General features: G+C 40.4%; 1 protein-coding gene across 1 annotated transcript in view; it reads left to right on the top strand.

The window, feature by feature from the left end:
- C1GALT1 (core 1 synthase, glycoprotein-N-acetylgalactosamine 3-beta-galactosyltransferase 1) overlaps window positions 1-19,797 on the top strand; it is a 99,263-nt gene that overhangs the window by 78,574 nt on the left and 892 nt on the right. The gene's annotated exons all lie outside the window — the stretch shown is intronic.

Here is a 19,797-nt window from a genome sequence, read left to right on the forward strand (position 1 = left end):
ATTTCAGATTCATAACACTTAATAACTGACAGAATGAATTACCTACTTAAATATTTTGTACAGACACTGTGGTGGATTCTGCTACATATCATTGGCATTATGCCATGAATCCTTTCCAGCATTACTGGCAGAAATAGCTACCCTTAAAATATTCCCCTCATGATCCTCAGCGGTTCCCAGGGTACAGTGTCATGTGTACCCAGAAATGGGTTGCCCTCTTGCCCATTCCTGGGCTGCCTCCTAGGGACAGTGACTCCAGTTAACTTGCTGCTTCAGTGGGCACTACCATCTTCTGCTGGTGTGACTTCTATCATCTTGTTTGACCCTGGGGAAAAGACTTATTTTCCTGTTGCCCACACTAGAGACCAGACTTTCCTGACTGTTCCAGAATAATGAAAGAAAGGGCCCAGATAGTACTTTATGAGAGCAGCCAAGCTCCAGTGGAATCCTCTCCACCCTTACCAGGCTAGTGCTCTGCCCTCTTTGCTATCTGTTTCCAGGTCACCAAAGGTAGTTCAGCTACCCCACTAGAAACCTTCAGTTATCAGCACTTCTTTAGAATTGGAGCCAAATTGACATCTGCACTAAAAGAAATGAGGAAGGTTTCCCCTCACCTAACACTCTGGACACCCTCCTCCCAAAATTCCTCCTGAACCAACCTCTTCCCTGGGAAACTGACAGTGAAAACATTTAGTCTTTTCAGTGGAAAATTACACCTTTACTCAGAGAAATGTGGTCTGGATTTTGGATTTGTAGCCCCAATAAGAAAATTGCCTAATGATCTGGTATCAGTTAGTACAATCAGGCCCTTCATATCTGTGGGTTCTACATCCATGAATTCAGCCTATCGTGGATCAAAAATATTCAATAAAAAATAATACGACAAAAATATAAACAATACAGTATAACTGTTATTTCCATAGCATTCATATTAGGTATTACAGAGATGATTTAAAGTATGCAAGAGGATAAGCATAGGTTATATGCAAATACTATACCATTTTATATAAGAGATTTAAACATCCATGGATTTTGGTATCAGAGGGGGTCCTGGAACCAGTACCCCAAGGATACTGAGGGACAACTGTCTATTTCGCAGTCTGTATTGTTTTTACAAGTGGGGCAGCAACAACCAAACCCAAATGAGGCTGCATCAGGCTCAGCCCTGTTCCTATTTTGTCTCCCTGCACTAAGGGTTTCAAGCATATCTTAGGGCTGTGGTCAGCTTGTTACACGAATCAGCCTTGAAACCTAACAGAATGTTACTTTACAATTTCCTCTTATTATGTTCCTTTTTAATGTAAGCTACTTCCAAATCGATCTTCATCCTTTTCAAAATACCAAATTTTGGAAATGGAAAGGGGAAAGGAATGGGGGAAATACTAAGTGAAATCACCTGTATTTTCTTCGGGACCCTAACTTAGACATGACCAGCTATTTCTGAGATTCTTAAGTCAACAGTGCTTTATCTCTCTGAAAGTCTGACAGTCTTCCATGTCAGGCTCTTTATTTCATGTCTTATACTTAGACCCACTCAGCCTACTTGGACAAATGCTCAAATAAATTGACCAAATGAAAAACGTGTTCAGAGGTTGAGTGACTCAGAGTGAGAACAAGTGAAGCGGAACTGAGTGGTGGAACTTAACCTGCGTCTGAAGTTTCGAAACACATCAAGTCTAGTCTTCCTGTATGTTAATAATATACAGACTTAGAGGGTGGAAAGAGATAAACTGTTATGTGCTCATAAAATCAATTTATAAGTGACCTCATAGGGTCAATCACCTCAAGATAATATAAATTCTTGATGTAATATATTAATGTGACCTTTGCTCTGTATTAATCAGTATAAATTTATAATTCAGTAGTCTACAAATACTAAACTTAGAGAATATTTTCTGAATTTGCTCTTTGATTACTCCACGTCTCTGCATAGAATTTTCTGATACTCATCAGGATGTGTTTATGAAGGGTTTTCTTTCTTCCTCTTCACATCTAAATGATACAGATTTACCCAAACTTCCTGTTGCTTCTGAAACTGAAGCAAGAGAAGCAAGGGAAATTGAAACTGAAAATGTGAACCAGCGACTTTACCCAGAAGCACAGTTGTTGGCATCAATGAGATTATTTTTTAATGAAATTAGAGAAAGTAGAGGTTTCAACTGACACTGTTTTTCTCCAGACTGTCTACTATGCGGCAGGGTGGTAGTTGGTTCCTCTCAACGGAGCTAAAAATTAACCTCATCCTATGGCATGATGTATTAAAATCAGGAGTGTTTGGCCGGGCGTGGTGGCTCATGCTTGTAATCCCAGCACTTTGGGAGGCCGAGGTGGGCAGATCACGAGGTCAGGAGAACAAGACCATCCTGGCTAACACGGTGAAACCCCGTCTCTACTAAAAATCCAGAAAAAAAAAAAAAAAATTAGCCGGGCGCGGTGGCAGGAGCCTGTAGTCCCAGTTACTCAGGAGGCTGAGGCAGAAGAATGGCACAAACCTGGGTGGCGGAGCTTGCAGTGAGCCGAGATCGCGCCACTGCACTCCAGCATGGGCGACAGAGCGAGACTCCGTCTCAAATAAATAAATAAATAAATAATAAAATAAAATCAGGAGTGTTCATGGTAACTTTCTCTTTCACCTCTCCAACAGGTAATTTCTCTCAAGATCCAACCCAAGCTATTCTGTATACACAAAGTCAGCAAACATTTGATTCATTTTGTCAGTTTTAATATAAATCAAAATCACACCCAGGAGGCTGGGGTGTGGTAAAACAGACATCAAATCCCCTATTGCCCTAATAGCCAGTCAGTCACCCCCCTCTTTCATATGGGAAAGAACACCGGAAGCAATTTGACAAGTAACAATCAGGCTTCTAGAGCCATGGACAGTTGCTGTTAGCTCTAAAATGTTGTCAGAACAGTCAAGAGTTATCTTTTAGGAATATTAGCCTCCCCCATTAGCAAAACAGGGAAAAACTCATTCCTCACGGACCTCACTCTTCATTTAGTTCAACAGTTTGGATGGAGAAGGGAGATACATCTTGAGGGAACAAGTACATTGATCCCATTTTCTACCTCACTACATTGCTTACAGGAAGAGGTCTGCAACTTGGTTCACCCCTTTTTTTTTCTGCTTTAGTATTTTAGTTGGGTCAAAGTAACTAAAGAGTTACTTACTTAAATTGCATATTGCAATCCCCATAATTTCCATTGGGTAAAATTTAGCTGTACACTTAAGCTTGCTGTAAACATGGAAGTGAGTTGGGAGAAAACATTACCATTAGAGAAGTGGAAAAAGACCAGCCCCCTTCTCTATCACCACCAATCAGGTCTTAAGTGAAATCTCCCCTTACTATTACATATTACTCTCACAGAGAATAAACACCGTATCTTTCAGTAAGGATCCTCTGACCTGTCATTATGAAGGGAGGACTAGCTAGACTGAGGGTGTGGTGAGGAACTAGGGGAAGCACAGACAGAAGAAACTGCTTTGAGAGGAGAAGCAACTTTGAAGTGTTGCTTAGTCCAGGCCCTGACCTAGGGTTTGGTTTTTTTGAAGTCTGTCATTAACCCTTCCCTCACTTTCCTTCTACTCTTCAAGTCCTATTCTTACATTCATAGGAATGACTATTTTTGCCCCCAGGTATTTTGCTGGTCCTGGGATTGCAGAGAGGAAAAGATATAATCCTGCCCCCAGGAACTCAGTGTATAGAGATGGCTGCTACAACTTAACTATTACGGAGAGCTGATAATACTTTTCAGACAGGTCGATCCAAAATGACCAATTAAGGATAAGGACTTGGAAGTAAAGAACATAACTCAAAGGCAACAAATGCCCATTCACCAAAGATAAAGCCATGAACTGTCCAGGGCAAACGAGCTCGCCTTTTGGAGATTAAGCTTCACGTGGGAATTTGTAGTTTGGGGGAGGTCACTCAGTAACTTATGTAATGAAAAGTTTTGTGGCAGCCAAGCGCAGTGGCTCACGCCTGTAATCCCAGCACTTTGGGAAGCCGAGGCGGGTGGATCCCTTGAGCTCAGGGGTTTGAGACCAGCCTGGGCAATATGATAAAACCTTGTCTCTACTAAAAATGCAAAAATTAGCCAGGTATATTGGCACACAGCTATAATCCCAGCTACTTGAGTGGCTGAGGCATCAGAATCAGTTGAGCCTGGGAGGTGGAGATCACAGTCAGCCAAGATCGTGCCACTGCACCCCAGCCTGGGCAACAGAGTGAGACTCTTGTCTCAAAAAAAAAAGAAGTTTTATTGGTAGTATTTGTTCTCTGTTAAGCCCATCTATTGAGTTCTTGATTTCATTTATCAAATTTTTCAATTCGAGAATTTCCATTTGGTTATTTTTAATATTTCCAGGTCTCTGCCAATGTTCTCAATCTTAATTTTTATTTCCTTAAACATTTTAAGCATAATCATTATAGAATCCATGTTGGATAGTCACATTATCAAGATCCCCTATTGGTCTATGTCTATTGTCTGTTATTTTTTTGGTATTCAGTTACATTTTCTAGTTATTTTTGGTTGAATTCTGTCTTTGGCAGGAATATGTCAGTAGCCTTTTGAATAGGATGAATGAATCTGTTACACCTTATGGAAGCCATAAAATCTATGCTGCCCCACATAGTGGCAGTGGTGTATATACAACTGAAAATCTAAGAACCCCACTGACCTGCTGACCGACATCATAGTGAGGTAAAGAAGTCTCAAACAGAGTTTAGCAAAGTATTATCCTTAAAGAATCAAATGAGATTGTAACCAGTTCATCTTGCCTGCTGCCCAGATACAACCAATTTGTAAAGACAGGGAAGTGCAATAGAGAAAGATTTTAATATGCATAGAGCCAGCTAAATAGGAGACCAGAATTTTACTATTATTTAAATCAGCCTCCCCAAAAATTTGGAGGCTAGGATTTTTTAAAGACAGTTTGGCAGGCATGAATTAGTTCCTGGGTAGGGGCCACAAGACCAGATGAGTTGGTTTACCAGTCTGGGCAGAATGCAGGGTCTAAAAAATATCTCAAGCACCAATCTTAGGTTTTATAATAGTAATGTTATCTATAGGAGCAATTGGGGAGGTTAGTAATCTTGTAACCTCTGGGTGCATGACTCCTGAGTGATAATTTTTAATCTTGTGGCCAATCTGTTGATTTTACAAAGGTGGCCTGGTCCCCAAGGTACATTTTACCCAAGATGTAATATCACAGGAAACCAGAGCCTTCCGTTCAACCTCTCATACACAACTGGCTTTATTAGTTTCCCACCACATTCAAGAGCACCTGTTGCCCTAAACGGTTTAAGGTTGAATTAAGGAGTGCTCTTGTCAAACTATCCCAATTTCCGTGAAACCAAAGATATCAGAAGACCTAGAAAATATATATAGAATTGGATATCTTGGGACATGAAACAAGTGGATACTTACATATGTGAATCTCACATGTCTTAATATCCAGACTAATTCCACCTTGTCCTATTCTTACATACTATCTGTTTTTCTCTTGGGAAGTTTTCTAATACTAGCTTAGCATCAGCATGTCAGTTTCAGTCAAATTAACACTTTAAAATATCCCCACTGGAGGTCAGCGAGTCAGGGCACATGCTGCTCTACAGAAGGGCCCAGTTACAACCTGAGGAGTAGCACTTCATCAGAGCTACTTCTTCAGGCCACATTCCCCACTACCCCAACCAACCACTCCTCAGGAGAACTAAGATGGATTTGTGGGAAATAATTTCCTTGAGCCATTTTTCCAAAGATGGTGGGGCATTCTTAAATGGTATTCATTTGAACTTTGACATAATGCCATTATTTTGTAAATGCCATATCCTGGATAGCTAACTATGGCTGACAGTCTACCTCTCATCATGACTGTGCTCAAATGCAGATACCTCTAGTGATCATTGAACGAAGGAATTTCACACACTTAAGTCCTCTCTGAAATTTTCACCTTTCAATTGTTCACTTTTGGAACTGTTTTTTGCGGGGATGAAATTGACACTTTAAAAAGAAAAATTGAAGCTTCTGATGGGATTCTAAAATCTAAAAAATTTACTTTCCAATCATATTTTAAACTGTTAGATCATTTGCCCATTTATTGTCAATTTAACATGAAAATAGACACGTGCACATGGACACATACACACAGGCACACGTGTTGAAGGCCTCTAGCACACGGTCTATCCTCAAGGTTGATGAGACTTGCTCAACTCTATTGCTAGCCACAGATGAGCATACAGGAAGGTTGTAGGACCCAAGTATGTCCATCCCACAGCCTGTGGGCTGCATGTGGCCCAGGACGGCTTTGAATGTGGCCCAACACAAATTGGTAAACTTTCTTTAAAAAAAATTTTTTTTAAATCTCATCAGCTATCGTTAGTGTATTTTGTGTGTGGCCCAAGACAGTTCTTCTTCCAGTGTGGCCCAGGGAAGCCAAAAGATTGGATACCCCATAGTGCCTTTCAGATTGACGCCTATGGGGAAATGGAGGGAGCAGAATTGGGTGGAGGGAGAAGTTGGACCATGAAGCAGTTCTAGCAAAGGCCTAAGCCAATTCCTCAGGGAAACTGTGCAGCCAGGACAGCCCTTCAGTCTTGTTCTACTTGAGTCTGTCCTTGCTACCCTAATATTTACCGGTCATTGGATGAGGACTGCCCAGGGAGGAGCCATGACCTTGGACAAGACGGCTCTTTTCAGCTCCTCTTAATTCCCTGAGAAGAACTCAGCTGAGGGTCATCAGCTGCCAGCACTCCCAGCAGCTGAAGAATGGGTGCCTCAAACTTGAAGTGGGGACTGGCCCACATACCACAATGTTCCCTATAGAATGAAGTAAAAAAAAAAAAGTGGCCATGAAGCTCATCTACAGTTTCTGTCTTCAAACCTGTAATTTTTTTTCATTTTGGTTTTTCAAGATTATCCCAGACTCTCCCATTTCCAGTAGATTTCTTTGTGCTTTTTGTTTGGTCATTCTTTTGTTTGTTTGTTTCTATTTTGAGACAGGGTCTTACTGTGTCACCCAGGCTGCTGTGCAGTGGCACAGTCATGGCTCACTGCAGTCTCAAACTCCTGGGCTCAAGAGATTCTCCCACCTCTGCCTCCTGAGCAGCTGGGACCAAAAGCATGTGCCACCATGCCCGGCATTTTAAAAATTGTTTTGTAGAGACGAGGTCTCCTATGTTGCCCAGACTAGTCTCACACTCCTGAGCTCAAACAATCCTCCTGCCTCAGCCTTCCAAAATGCTGGGCTTACAGGCATAAGCCAGTGTGCCTGGCCTGATTTTCAATATTTAAAAAATACTCCAATGTGAAGATTGAAAAGCAGACTAAAATAATATTGGCCTGAGAACTCCCAAAAAATTATCTGGACAACTACAAGGTATGTCTTGCTCCAAAACAGTAATTTCAGATCTGCCGGCACCAATTTGGGCTTCTGTGAAAAGTAGAATTGAGCTTAGGAAGGAGGGAAGTGGGTGGCTGCCAGTGCAGTATGATTAGAGTGGCCGTGGAAAGATTTCTCAGGCCCATCTGCTCTGAAATCATCTTTATTCATGACAGCTTCTGAACTCCAGAAGTGCTTACCTGTCAGTGTCCCTCACCTGTCTCCTCTTGCTGTTTGTCATTTTGTGTCTAACTGAAATCCTAGGCTTGAATACCTGAGGCCCCGAACCTCTCGAGATCAGGCCAGCCTGCTATTCCTCTATGTCCATGGGACCCACAAATGCAGCAAGTGAAATTGCCATCATTCCTGCCTTGGTTTTTGCCCAATATAGGAAATAATTATACCTACATAGAGCTGCAGTGAAAGACAAGATAGATGCTAACACTTCACCTGGAGATTGCTAAATACCAGCTGATAAGATTGAAGGCTGGATGAGAGCCACTGGGGGAAAGGGGTGCTGAACAGGAAAGTGGACAGACAGCTACAGTAGGCAGAATTTCTGAAAATGCCCTGAGGGATGTCCCATCCTAATCCTCAGAACCTGTGAAGATTGAGATATCACTTCCATGATTATGTTATAAGGTACAATTAACCTTAAATTAAGGAGATTGCCTGCATGGGCCTAGTGTAATCGCATAAGCCTGTAAAATTAGCTTTTCCAAAGGGGCAGAAAAGGAAGTTAAAGAGTTGCTGCTTTGAAGATCGAGGGGACCATATGACAAGGAATGTGGATGGCCTCTAGGAGCAAAGAGAGGACTCCAGCTGACATCCAGCAAGAAAACAGGGACTTTAGTCTTAAAACCACAAGGATGGAATTCTGCCAATATTCTCAATGAGCTTGGAAGTGGATTCTTACCCAAGCCTCCAGGGAAAAGCCCTGACAACACTTTGATTTTGGCCTGTGAGACTCTTGAGTATAGAACCCAATCTATCCTGCCTGGAGTTGTAACCTACAAAAGTGTGAGATGATAAACTGGTGTCATTTTAAGCTGCTAAGTTTGTGGTAATTTGTTGCTGCAGCAATAGGGAACTAGTACAGTAGCCAAGACAAACAAGTCTACTTGTCACTATTTTTGAAAAACACTTTCTTTGGAAGAAACTGGAATCTGCCTCTAAAACCATCTGGCATCTGGCATAAGGGGAAGGCGGACTGAGATCCAAAACTATTATGTGCTGGCTTGAGCTTCAACTTTATGTATACCAAACCATTTATACCTCACACCCACCCTCTGTGACTAAGACTATTATTATCCCAATGTTATCTCCATGGGCTTCTAACTGCTGTTCGGAGAAATTAAATGATTGGTCCAGTAAGTTCTCAATCCTAGCTGTGCACCAGAATCACTGCATCACCTGAGTTTTGTTTGTTTTGCTTTTTGTTTTTAAGCTAATGAGCTTTTAGAAAGTCATGATGCTGAGGCTTCAACCTTGACCCACTGAATCAGGGAGGCTCAGACCTCTTGCACTTATTAAAGCTCTTGGATGATTCTGATTTAACCCAGATGTTTGGCAAACGGTGGTTTAAAGTGTGGTTAATGGACACCAGCATCAGATGCCCTCAGGGTGGTGGTAACCACTGATGTTGTGTCCCTAACAGCCATCCTCTACTACTTCACTTACAACAGGACCTCAGGTGTGCTCAGATGGCCACATGCCTGGCCAGAGGGGATAAACCATGGTTCTCAATTTTCAGCTCTAGTCATGTTATCACATTTCTCTTTCCCAATACCATCCTGTGAAGGTTAATTTCATGGAGCAACTTGACTGGCCATGGGGTTCCCAGATTAAACATTATTTCCAAGCGTGTCTGTGAGAGTGTTCCCAAATAACATTAGCATTTGAATCAACAGACTCAGTAGGTTGTCCTCCCCAACATGGGTAGGCATCATCTAATCTACTGAGGGTCTCAATAGAACAAAATGTGGAGGAAGGAGGAATTTGCCCTCTTTTTCCCGCCTCACCTCTTGACCTGGGTCATCTCATCATCTCTAGTCCTTAGACTGAGATTTACACCATCAACTCCTCTGGTTCTCAGGCCTTTGGACTTGGACTGAATTACACTGTCAGAGGCATTTGAACCAGAGTGACTCCATCTTGCATAGGGACTAGGTAAAATAAGGCTGAGACCTGCTGGGCTGCATTCCCAGGAGGTTAGGTGTTCTAAGTCACAGGATAAGAGGTCAGCACAAGATACAGGTCATAAAGATCTTGCTGATAAAACAGGTCGCAGTAAAGAAACTGGGCAAAACCCACCAGAACCAAGATGACGACAAGAGTGACCTCTGGTTGTCCTCACTGCTCATTATACACTAATTATAATGCATTAGCATGCTAAAGACACTCCTACCAGGGACATGACAGTTTATAGATGCCATGGCAATGTCAGGAATTCACCCTATATGGTCTAAAAAGGGGAGGAACCCTCAGTTATGGGAATTGCCCACCCTTTCCCGGAAAACTCATGAATAATCCACCCCATGTTTAGCATATAATCAAGAAGCCACAATAAGTATAAGCAGCTGAGCAGCCCATGCTGCTGCTCTGCTTATGGAGTAGCCATTCTTTATTTCTTTACTTTCTTAATAACTTACTTGCTTTCACTTTACTCTATGGACTTGCCCCAATTCTTGTGGGAGATCCAAGAACACTCACTCTCTTGGGGTCTGGATCGGGACCCCTTTTTGGTAACACCACCACCAGCTTTCTTGGGTCTCCAGCTTGCAGATGGCAGATTGTGGGACTTACTTCTTAGCCTTCATAACTGCATGACCAATTTATCATATTAAATCTTATTTTATTTATATATATCTCCATCCTACTGGTTTCTCTGGAGAACCCTAATACATTTCCCATCTCTCTGCAGCTAGAATCAGCCAAAAACATATAAGGAGACTCCACCAGGAGTGGGGAGTTCTTGGGAAAGCTTTTGCTTCTGAAAAAAAATAAAAGCACACAGGAGAGCTGTCTGGTGCCATTCTTTGAGCATGTGAGACACTGTGTCACTGGGAGCAGCAGTTATCTGTGGCCATAAGTTGAGATGACTGGATGAAATGCTAAAATGTTGAGAAGGTAGGACAAAAAGAAAGAACCAGGGACCCTGATGACATTGTTGAGGTGCATCAACCCTAGAACCATTATTAAGAGATTATGTGAGATATTATTATTTACTGTTTTACTACTTGCAGCTGAATGCATTTCTAACTGTGTACAGGACTACTTTTAAATGCAAGAAAGAATTTCTGGTGTTGAGGACTGGGTTATTTGCATTAACAACCATCCAATTCTTTGTGCACTGAAGTCTAAGTCACCCACATTCTAGGGTCACCTACACAGATAGTGTTGAAGCTGCTTCTAACTGGTCCATGTTTTTTCCATTCTATGATACTAAAAACAAATAGAAAAACATCTGCATTCTTCCCTTTTCACACACTCCCTGTGGCAATGTTGGTATTACACATAGCAGAAAATAATAACTAAGAAAATAACCTGAAGAAAACATGTCTACAAGCTTTTGGTTAAGAAAAAAAAAACCCAACCTTTAAAGCCCATATTTATTATACAAATAAATCAGAAATAATAGGTATATGGGGACAAATGGGAAAAGAGAAAGGAAAACCAAGATAGTGATCATTTTTCACATTAATTTCAAAGGACAAAGGATGGGATGGGAGCTCGGGGGGTTCTGAAAATGCTCACCACAATCAGTTCACACTTTTCAGAAATATGTTAACTCTGTATCAGAACATACTTTAATAATCTAGATATATATAGAGACACAATCTGTTTGTCTAAAGAAGCTTCTAGATTTTCCATTTAGTGTGTCTTTTACCTTTACCATAACCCTGAGTCATCTCTGATAGTTCTCATTTTGGAAGTGATTCCATGCATAGAAAGTTGTGTGTGGGCTCCCTAAGGAGAGTAGCTGCATCCCTTTTGTTCATTGGCCTACTCATAGCCTGCAGCACAATGCTTCAAACATAGGGAGTATTCAACCAATGTCAACTACAAGATCCCAGGAGACCCAGAAGGCCCCTTACACTTTAGGAATGTGTGTCTTGTGAGGCACCTGGGATATTATTGCTAGCTCATTTTCTCAGACAAAACACAGAACAGTGACATACTTTTGTAAAGGTCACAGGGCTAAGCAGCTCTCTCCAAATTTATTCCTGTGCACTTTTCCCTAGGTTTATTCCCAACAATGCCTGACACACTCTTTAAAACCAGCCTCAGACACATCTGTTCTATGAAAATTAAATGGAACACAGAAGTAACTATTTCCTCTCAATGAACAACATTCTGCCATTTAAAAGGAAAAAGTGAACTTTGTGGGTTCCTCTTGTATAATTAGGATTTAATTTCCTTCAGATGGAGATGTGTAACTGATATTGTATATTATATGCTGCACAGTCACTAATATAGAGAGATTTAATATGCACTCGCTATGACAATGCATCAAAGAACATGCAAAAAAGAACATGTTTTTTTTTTACCCTTTTATCTTCATACCCCAGTTTGTTTTGCAAAAAGAATTGGCATTTCATTAAATATATAAATAAATAAAAGACTATTTTCCCCAGATTCACTAAATAGGTGTTGCTTACCTTAAGGCAAAATTTTCATAAACCAAAAAAATTCAATTTCTGTAACTGTTCCAACATGAAAAGGACTAGTTATTCACTGAGAGGAAATGTCTTATAATGAACTGAAGACTTTTTATTGAATCTGGATTAGTCCCTTGCCCAACACTAATACTGACATTTTTCCTGCTGAGTTGCAGTTGACAATTCACTTTTGAAAGAATTTATGGGAAAATATAACATTATTCTATTTCCCGACCACAAGTTTTGTTTATTCCTCACACTATATAGATGGTGAGTCTCAGAGAACTGGGGGCTTCTTTGCTCCTTGATGGGGAAACCCAGCTGTATGCTTCACGCAGGGCTGTCCATAGCCTGCAGCACAAGGCTTTGAACATATGAGGGGGTGTTCAACCAATGGCAACTGTAAGATCCCAGAAGGCTCCTTACACTGTGGGGACTGACAGCCTCTTATTCTCCAATAACTCCTGTGGCATTTCCAGCTTCACTCTTACATTGGCAAGTAGGGATGGAACGCGCTGACTGCAGTGTGAATGAACTGTGCACCTTGTTACTTCAAACATTGAAACTCTGATATTAAATTTTTTATTTTTATTTTATTTTATTTATTTATTTTTGAGATGGAGTCTTGCTCTGTCACCCAGGCTGGAGTACAGTGGCACAATCTTTGCTCACTGCAACCTCCGCCTCCCGGGTGCAAGCGATTCTACTGCCTCAGCCTCCTGAGTAGCTGGGATTACAGGCACGCACCACCACACCTGGCTAATTTTTCTATTTTTAGTAGAGATGGGGTTTCACCATGTTGGTCAGGCTGGTCTCGAACTCCTGGCCTCGTGATCCACCTGCCTTGGCCTCCCAAAGTGCTGGGATTACAGGCATGAGCCACTGCACCCGGCCGGTTAAATATTTTTTAATTTGAGAAGATATACTTGTAATCATGAACATAAAAGGGAGGGATTTGATTGTAGCCAAGCATTGAGGACATGTGACTTTGTCCTCTGGACAAACTCTGGAGAAACTCTGGATACCAACATCTGATCAAATGGAAAATTCATATGCCTAGGAAAAGTTGCCACTGTGATGAGTGAATTTGGTGGCACTGAAATTTTTTCTTTAATTGCATTGAAAGGAGATGTATCAAACAAGCTTCAGCATGTTAATTATGAGATCTGTTTTAAAACTTAAGTGAAAAACCAGAATATCTAGAAGCAAGTTACAGAGAATGCAAAACCTATTCCCCTTTAGGTATTCAGCTTGATGAGCCAAGTGATATTAATGACTGCAGTCATTTTGCAGTATGCTGTTGCAGTATGCAGTCATTTTGCAATAATGGCTGTTGTTATTTTTGCAGTATCTAAGGAAGAGAGTGTAGATGAATTCTTCTCTTGTGAACTGCTTCAGTTAACTATGAAAGGAATCAATGTGTTCAATCTCATCCAAGATTTCTTTCTGAACCATTAGCTAACACTTCATGTGTGTGGATCAACTCTTACTGATGGTACCTCCTGCTATGCTTGGTAAAACATCAAGCTTTGCTGCCTAGAATACAAAATAAAATAAAAATAAATAAAAATGAGTAGCTATTTGTATAATGCACTATTATGCACTTGCTGCAAGAAGTTTGCCTGCAAAAACAAATAATGTTCTGTCTTCTTTATATGGTAACAAAAACTTCACCAAGAAAAAGATCCAAAACTTTGCCTCTTCCATGATTTTTTTTAAAGGAATTGGTAAGCTGACACATCCATTTCCATATAGAAATGAGGTGGCTTCCCACAGCAACATGTTTATTTTGCAACTAGATAAAGTTATGAAAATTACTGAAACACTTCTCTCTTTCATCCTTCAGAGAGGGTAGCCTTCTCTTAGTTGTCTTGGGTGCCCATCTAATTGAAGAAAGAAAGAATGCAAAAATATTATATTTTTCCGATTCTGGCACTAAAAAAAAAAAGACTATGCAGGAAAAAAAAAAAAAGACTTTCAAGTCAGGTTATTTCCTTGAGAGAAGATTTCCCAAATACTCTGTCTCCTCTTTAGCGTACCACAGTCCCAGCCTGGAGGATCCAGCTTATGGAATTCTCCTGTGGGCTAGAGAAGAAACCTTTGCTCCCTATGACAGCAAAGCTTCAAGACCTGCTGCTACATGGCAGAAGATATGACATCACAAAATAGACAACCTACCCGTTTTTTCCCCAAACGATGGTGGGAGGAAGGAAGCAGAATGGAAAAGAAGAACTAGGAAAGCCAAGCACAGAGATGATGTGTGTTCCAAGCACCACCCCCCTTACCCCACCCCTGCCCCGCCCAGCTTAGAGGACTGAAGAAAATGCAGAATTAGGCATGGGTAGGGCTGCTCTTGTCCTAGTTCCCTTGAGACTGGTGGGGGACAGCCTCATAGGCTGTTCTGCAGCACCCAGAGAGAACCTGGCAGTACAGTAGGTCAGGAGAAGATTGTGGTGGGCCCACGTGGCTCTGTAGTATTTATATAGGATCCTGCAGCTGCTGAGTCTCTGGTGGGGAGCAGCCCAGTGGGGGTTGTTATAGTGGCAGTGGGGTGCCCTGTAAAGAGCATTACAGAGTGGGTCACCAGGCCCAGGATTAGAAGCGTCTATAGCCCCCGAGGAACCAGGACAGGGCTGAATGAGTCAAGAAAAGACGAGATGACAATGACGGAGGGGCCACAAAGTCCTCCCACCCCCACCCTATCCCAGATGAGCCCATGCTCTAAACACATGAAGAGCAAAGAAACAACAATTTCTTCTCAGGGACTACGTTAATGATTCCCAACCCTCAGTATTGAAGAAGAGGTCTGGAAGAATGTGAAGAATGCTAAGGCTTGTGTGGAGAATAGAGGGGAGCATGAAGACAATCCACAGCCTGCAGGCGGGGACTTCATGGACACTCTACATTCTGCAGCAGCCACAGAATTCAGCCACAGGTGCCAGCTGGGCGAGTACCAACCAGGTGGATTAGGTCCACCACCCGGAAGATGCATAAAAAGCCACACCTGTCCCCCCAGATCCACAGAAGCCATCTTAGGGAAGAATCAGTGGGGATACAGAAGATCAAAAATGTGAAAGGCTCTTTTTCTGTCTTTTTTTCCAAGAGCTGATTATTATCTGAAGGGATTGCTTACTGATTGGAACTAAGATTTCACCCAGATAGGGCTAAAAGTTAGAGATTTTTCCCCCCACTACTAGAGATCAGAGAGAAGTTCACAACATTTATAGATAAAAATAAAGGAGCATATCTCAATTGTATTATAAGTGAAATTTGTAACTATTTGTTTTTGAAAGCCATAAAAGTCTGCTTATTTACAACCAAATAATGCCATAGTTGACAATTTTAAAGAATAGAAAGTTTATGTTTTACCTAGCATATGCAGTAGCTGTATTCAAACATGAAAATGAACACAATTAATTCATCTAAATATTGATCTAATAAGAACATGGTGTGACCAGAGAGAAATTTTTCGCTTTTATAAGAAAATTTTGGTGGGTGATAAAGCACATTGAAGTAACTTTCCTTTTCTTAGAGAAACTGTTTTAACAAAATGAAAAAAATGACCATTGCAACTGATATGACAACATACTTTGCAACCATTGAGTGACTCATTTTTATGGATTTTCCACTAGACATTTCATGTAGAAGAAAACAAAAACAAGAACCAAGGATACTGGAGCTTTTTTAAAAATTTCAATTCTATCCATGATTGTCTTCTATATAAATTATTATATTTAGTTAATTATAACTCAGTGAATGTATTTTAACAAGAAAGACTTGGGAGTTTCTGAGAACTTGACTAGCATTTTCTACAAATGGCAAAGAGAGCAGTGAAGATTATGTGATTTTAGATTTTTCTTACTTTTACACATCAAAATAAGGACTAGAAATTGATGTTGACATGAATATAATTATTTCCAAGGGAAATATCCTTGTTTCTTGAATATCTTGGAACAAAAGCTAAAGGAGTATATATTATTTTTATATGGCAGTAACTTTAATGTATTATTAATTCAGGGTTGTAATAAACTCTAGTTGTGTTTTTACTCTATAATTATAGTTAAAAAGTATCTCTCTCATCATTATGTCCATGATGCTTACATGGACATAGTTTGAGAAAAAAACGATGCAAGTTGCCATACGATTAGGATCACAGTTCAAAATTCAAACTCAGCACAGCTTTCCAAAGATCTGGTACTTAAGTTCCGTTCCTATAGCAGCAACTCAACACAAAGCCCACTGCCCTGATCAAAATGTAACCAAAACCTAATGCAAGCATTCATTTACCTCTCATTTTAAACCATGTCTTGTAGATTTTGATAGACTATATATGTTAAGAAGCAACTGGAAAATCTAGGACACTGTATAATCACTGCTGTTGATATAAAACAAATGTAACTATGTCTAAACTGTAAGAGCACATGTTGAACATAGAATCATTTCAAGCAGGCATTTTCTCATGAGCTATTTGATCTTGAAGGCTCAGCATGTCAACATTCAATACATTAGCTCAGTGTCATCCCTTCCCTCCAGTGTTCTTCCAGCTGGCAGTCCTGTACATCCATTTGTCAATGGCAACTCCTTTTCCTTCTTCATTGGCAGTTAGTCTCGCTCGAAAATGTTGGGGCCTGCACCTGACATCTCAGCCTTCCTCCCTCCTCACTGTCCTTGTTGTTGTCCAGTTATTACATCTTCTCACATTCCAATGGGCACCAGATTCATTTTCATAAAAGGAAGTAGGTAGTGTGGAAAATCCTTACATGTATAGCATTTTGTTAAACTGTGCATTGGTTAGAGTTGAGCAATTAGATTGTCTAGATTCAAAGGTAGTTTTTACTACCAGATGTCTGCTTCTCCCAAGAAGAAAGTCTGTCCCACAGTTTCATCCCCAGGTCCCAAGGGGTCCACGGGGGTGTGTGAGCTTGCTTCTTGGGAAAAAAGACATCTGGAGTTCTCCCACACTGCCCATGCTGTGCAGGATGTCTGGGAGGCTCTCCTCTGCTGACTTGATGCTTCCATTTCTCGTTGTGTCTAGGTCAGTCTGGCTGTTCACTTTGGTATCTCAGCCACCCACCCCTTGTTACTTCCAACAAGTGCTTAAAGTAGATTCAGTATTGGATACATATAATTTTTTTCACAATTTTATCAGGAAATCAACAAATTACTGCAGCGTGTTTACTAATGCTGCAAAGACAAGTCCCTCATACAACCCTTTTCCAATCTCCATACCATCTCGGCTCCTGCCAGTCTCAGAGACCCTACTCTTAGACCTTTGTGTTTTCCACAAGGACTCTGCCTGTTTGGCCCAGTCACCTGGGTCACCTGAGCTCATGGCCCTCCATCCATAACCAAAGACCTATCTGAGTGCCACCCCCTTGGGAGGAACTCCTAGCAAACTCACACAAATTTTATGGATATAAAACTTAATAGATATAAAAATATCTGACCAATGGATATACATGAATTTATTTCTGGGTATGTTTTTGGCTAACAAAAGAATTTTGGATTAACAGCAGCTCCTATCAGGGGTACTTAGAAAAAAAGAAAAAAACAACAAATTAGTCATAGACAAAAGGAGGCAGAGAAAGTTGGCAGGAAAGGAATAGAGATATGTGTAATGGAATACTGAAAAGATAAAAGAAGATAATGGAAAGTAACCTAAGGCCCAAGAGCCAAAGCATGTGAGGATATATGAGTAAAGAGAAGTACTGAAGAGCTGGGATGCTGTGAAGTAGCTGATGGGTGTCAACAACCTCAGAGTTACAAATTCAGAAAAAGATTTGCAGTAAATATGGCTAGTTATCTATGGGATTCAATTTTCCTCTTCTTCTGAAATAAAATACTTATTTGTTTAGGGCAGAAATTTCATCAGTTCAAAATATTTAACTTCCTAGACCCCCATTTGGCTGAGGGGCAGATGTGACACCAATGAGATGCAGGTGAATGGGGTTCTAGAGGCTTTCCTTCCACAGCAGGGTAAAATGCCTCAGAAAGAAAAGGATGTTGCTATTCCCCTCTGCTTTCTTCTAATTCCTGCCTTGTGAGTGGTCCTGATGCTGACAGATGCAGTAGATATCTTGCAGCCACGAGGAAGAAAACAGCATGACTAAGGACAGGAGGAACTGAAAGGGGGCGACACATGATTTCTGATGAAAGCCTTGAGCCATGGCATTTTTTAAATGAAACAAGATACCTCTTACTGAAATGATGGAGGGATTTCCAGTTACATTTCCAGCAAAAGAATGAAAAATGGAAATTAACTATAAATCACTTATGTATGTAAAATAATATGAACATAATTTCTATTTGGGGTTCTGACTTTGTTATTGTATTTTAGTAAGCCTTAAAATATAACAGATTTAAAGTTTACTTATAACCTGAGTCTGCCAAGTGCTTTCTATTTCTTTGTGTATGGTTTTAAGTTCTTCATCCTCAAATAGTACTTCACTGGGTGTTTTCAGGAACCTACATCTGTTTGGGGAGGAATTGCTATGTTATAATCCTCTAGGACTTTGAGTCCAAGGATATACACACCCCAGCAATCATAGTCTTATAGCCACTAATTCAATTCTTCTGACAGCTTTTGGGGTTTGGGTATAACCCCTTAGAAGCCAAGTTATTAGCTGAATAAGGAACTAACACCTCCAACAATGCTGTTCACTCAGGTTTCTTAAAAAACTCTTTGTTATCCGAGCAAATCCTAAGGATATACACCCAAGATGAGTTATGGAGAATTAATTACTGACTCCTGAGAATCTAAGAATGGGGCAGCAGCCCAGGTGTTCTCATCCTTGAATCATGCTGTTTCATAGATGCAACTTACCTTAGGTAAACTTAGTGTTTATTTTTGATAGTACAACAAGTATAGACCTCAGACATGTTTCCAGTGACTTTCTTTAGGAAATCTGAGTATGTATTTGTTAACATTAATATGCAATAAGAATAAGCTTTCTAAAATTTGGACAAGTAGAAAAAAGTGGTATTTCTGTTCTTTGAATAAAAAGCAAATGCATTTAAAACATGCATAATACACAAGTAGGTAAATTTATCAAAAGGAAAAAATGATCAATCCTATTTAAACTAGCTGTTTTACAATTACAATAGTTTCTTATTCAGAAATGTATTAGGTCAACTTAAGTACTATTTATTACATCAGAACTACCAACACCTTTATTACCCTGTTTGGAAGACCGAACATGGATCAGATGTTAGTTCTACCTTAGATATAGCAAATCATTTCTTTCCATTTTAATAGTTGAAATTTAGAAAGCAAACGGACCCATAGGGGATATGCCCACAAGCAGGAGATGAACGTGTTCCAAATGGCAGTATTTCCAAGGAGACTTAGAGGCTTTTTATTCCAATGATTGGCTCAATATTTCATTACTCAGAAAGTGTGTTTGATCAGGCGAGACCTTCAAATTTGAACTCCTCTGTGGTCAGGGTAATGCTAATGACTGTCTGACAGCTTGTCACAGACATTGGATTTTTTTTCCTAGCATCTCTGGCCAGATTTCCTGTTTTCTGGCAGCTGTGCTGGTGCAGACTGCCAGGAGGCACCATACCCACAATCTTGAGAGGATTCTGTTTCCAACAAGCCTTCTTTTACTGTCATCTATGTATTACATCTCTATTTCAAGTCTCTCTAGAATTTAGTCATACTGGGCATTTAGTTTCAATTCGCATTTGTTTGTTACGTGGCTTTACACGACTTTTGTCTACTTCATGAATCTGTCCGATCTTCCCATTTTTACC

Source organism: Nomascus leucogenys, chromosome 11, assembly GCF_006542625.1.
Source record: "Nomascus leucogenys isolate Asia chromosome 11, Asia_NLE_v1, whole genome shotgun sequence".
Classification (NCBI taxonomy): domain Eukaryota; kingdom Metazoa; phylum Chordata; class Mammalia; order Primates; family Hylobatidae; genus Nomascus; species Nomascus leucogenys.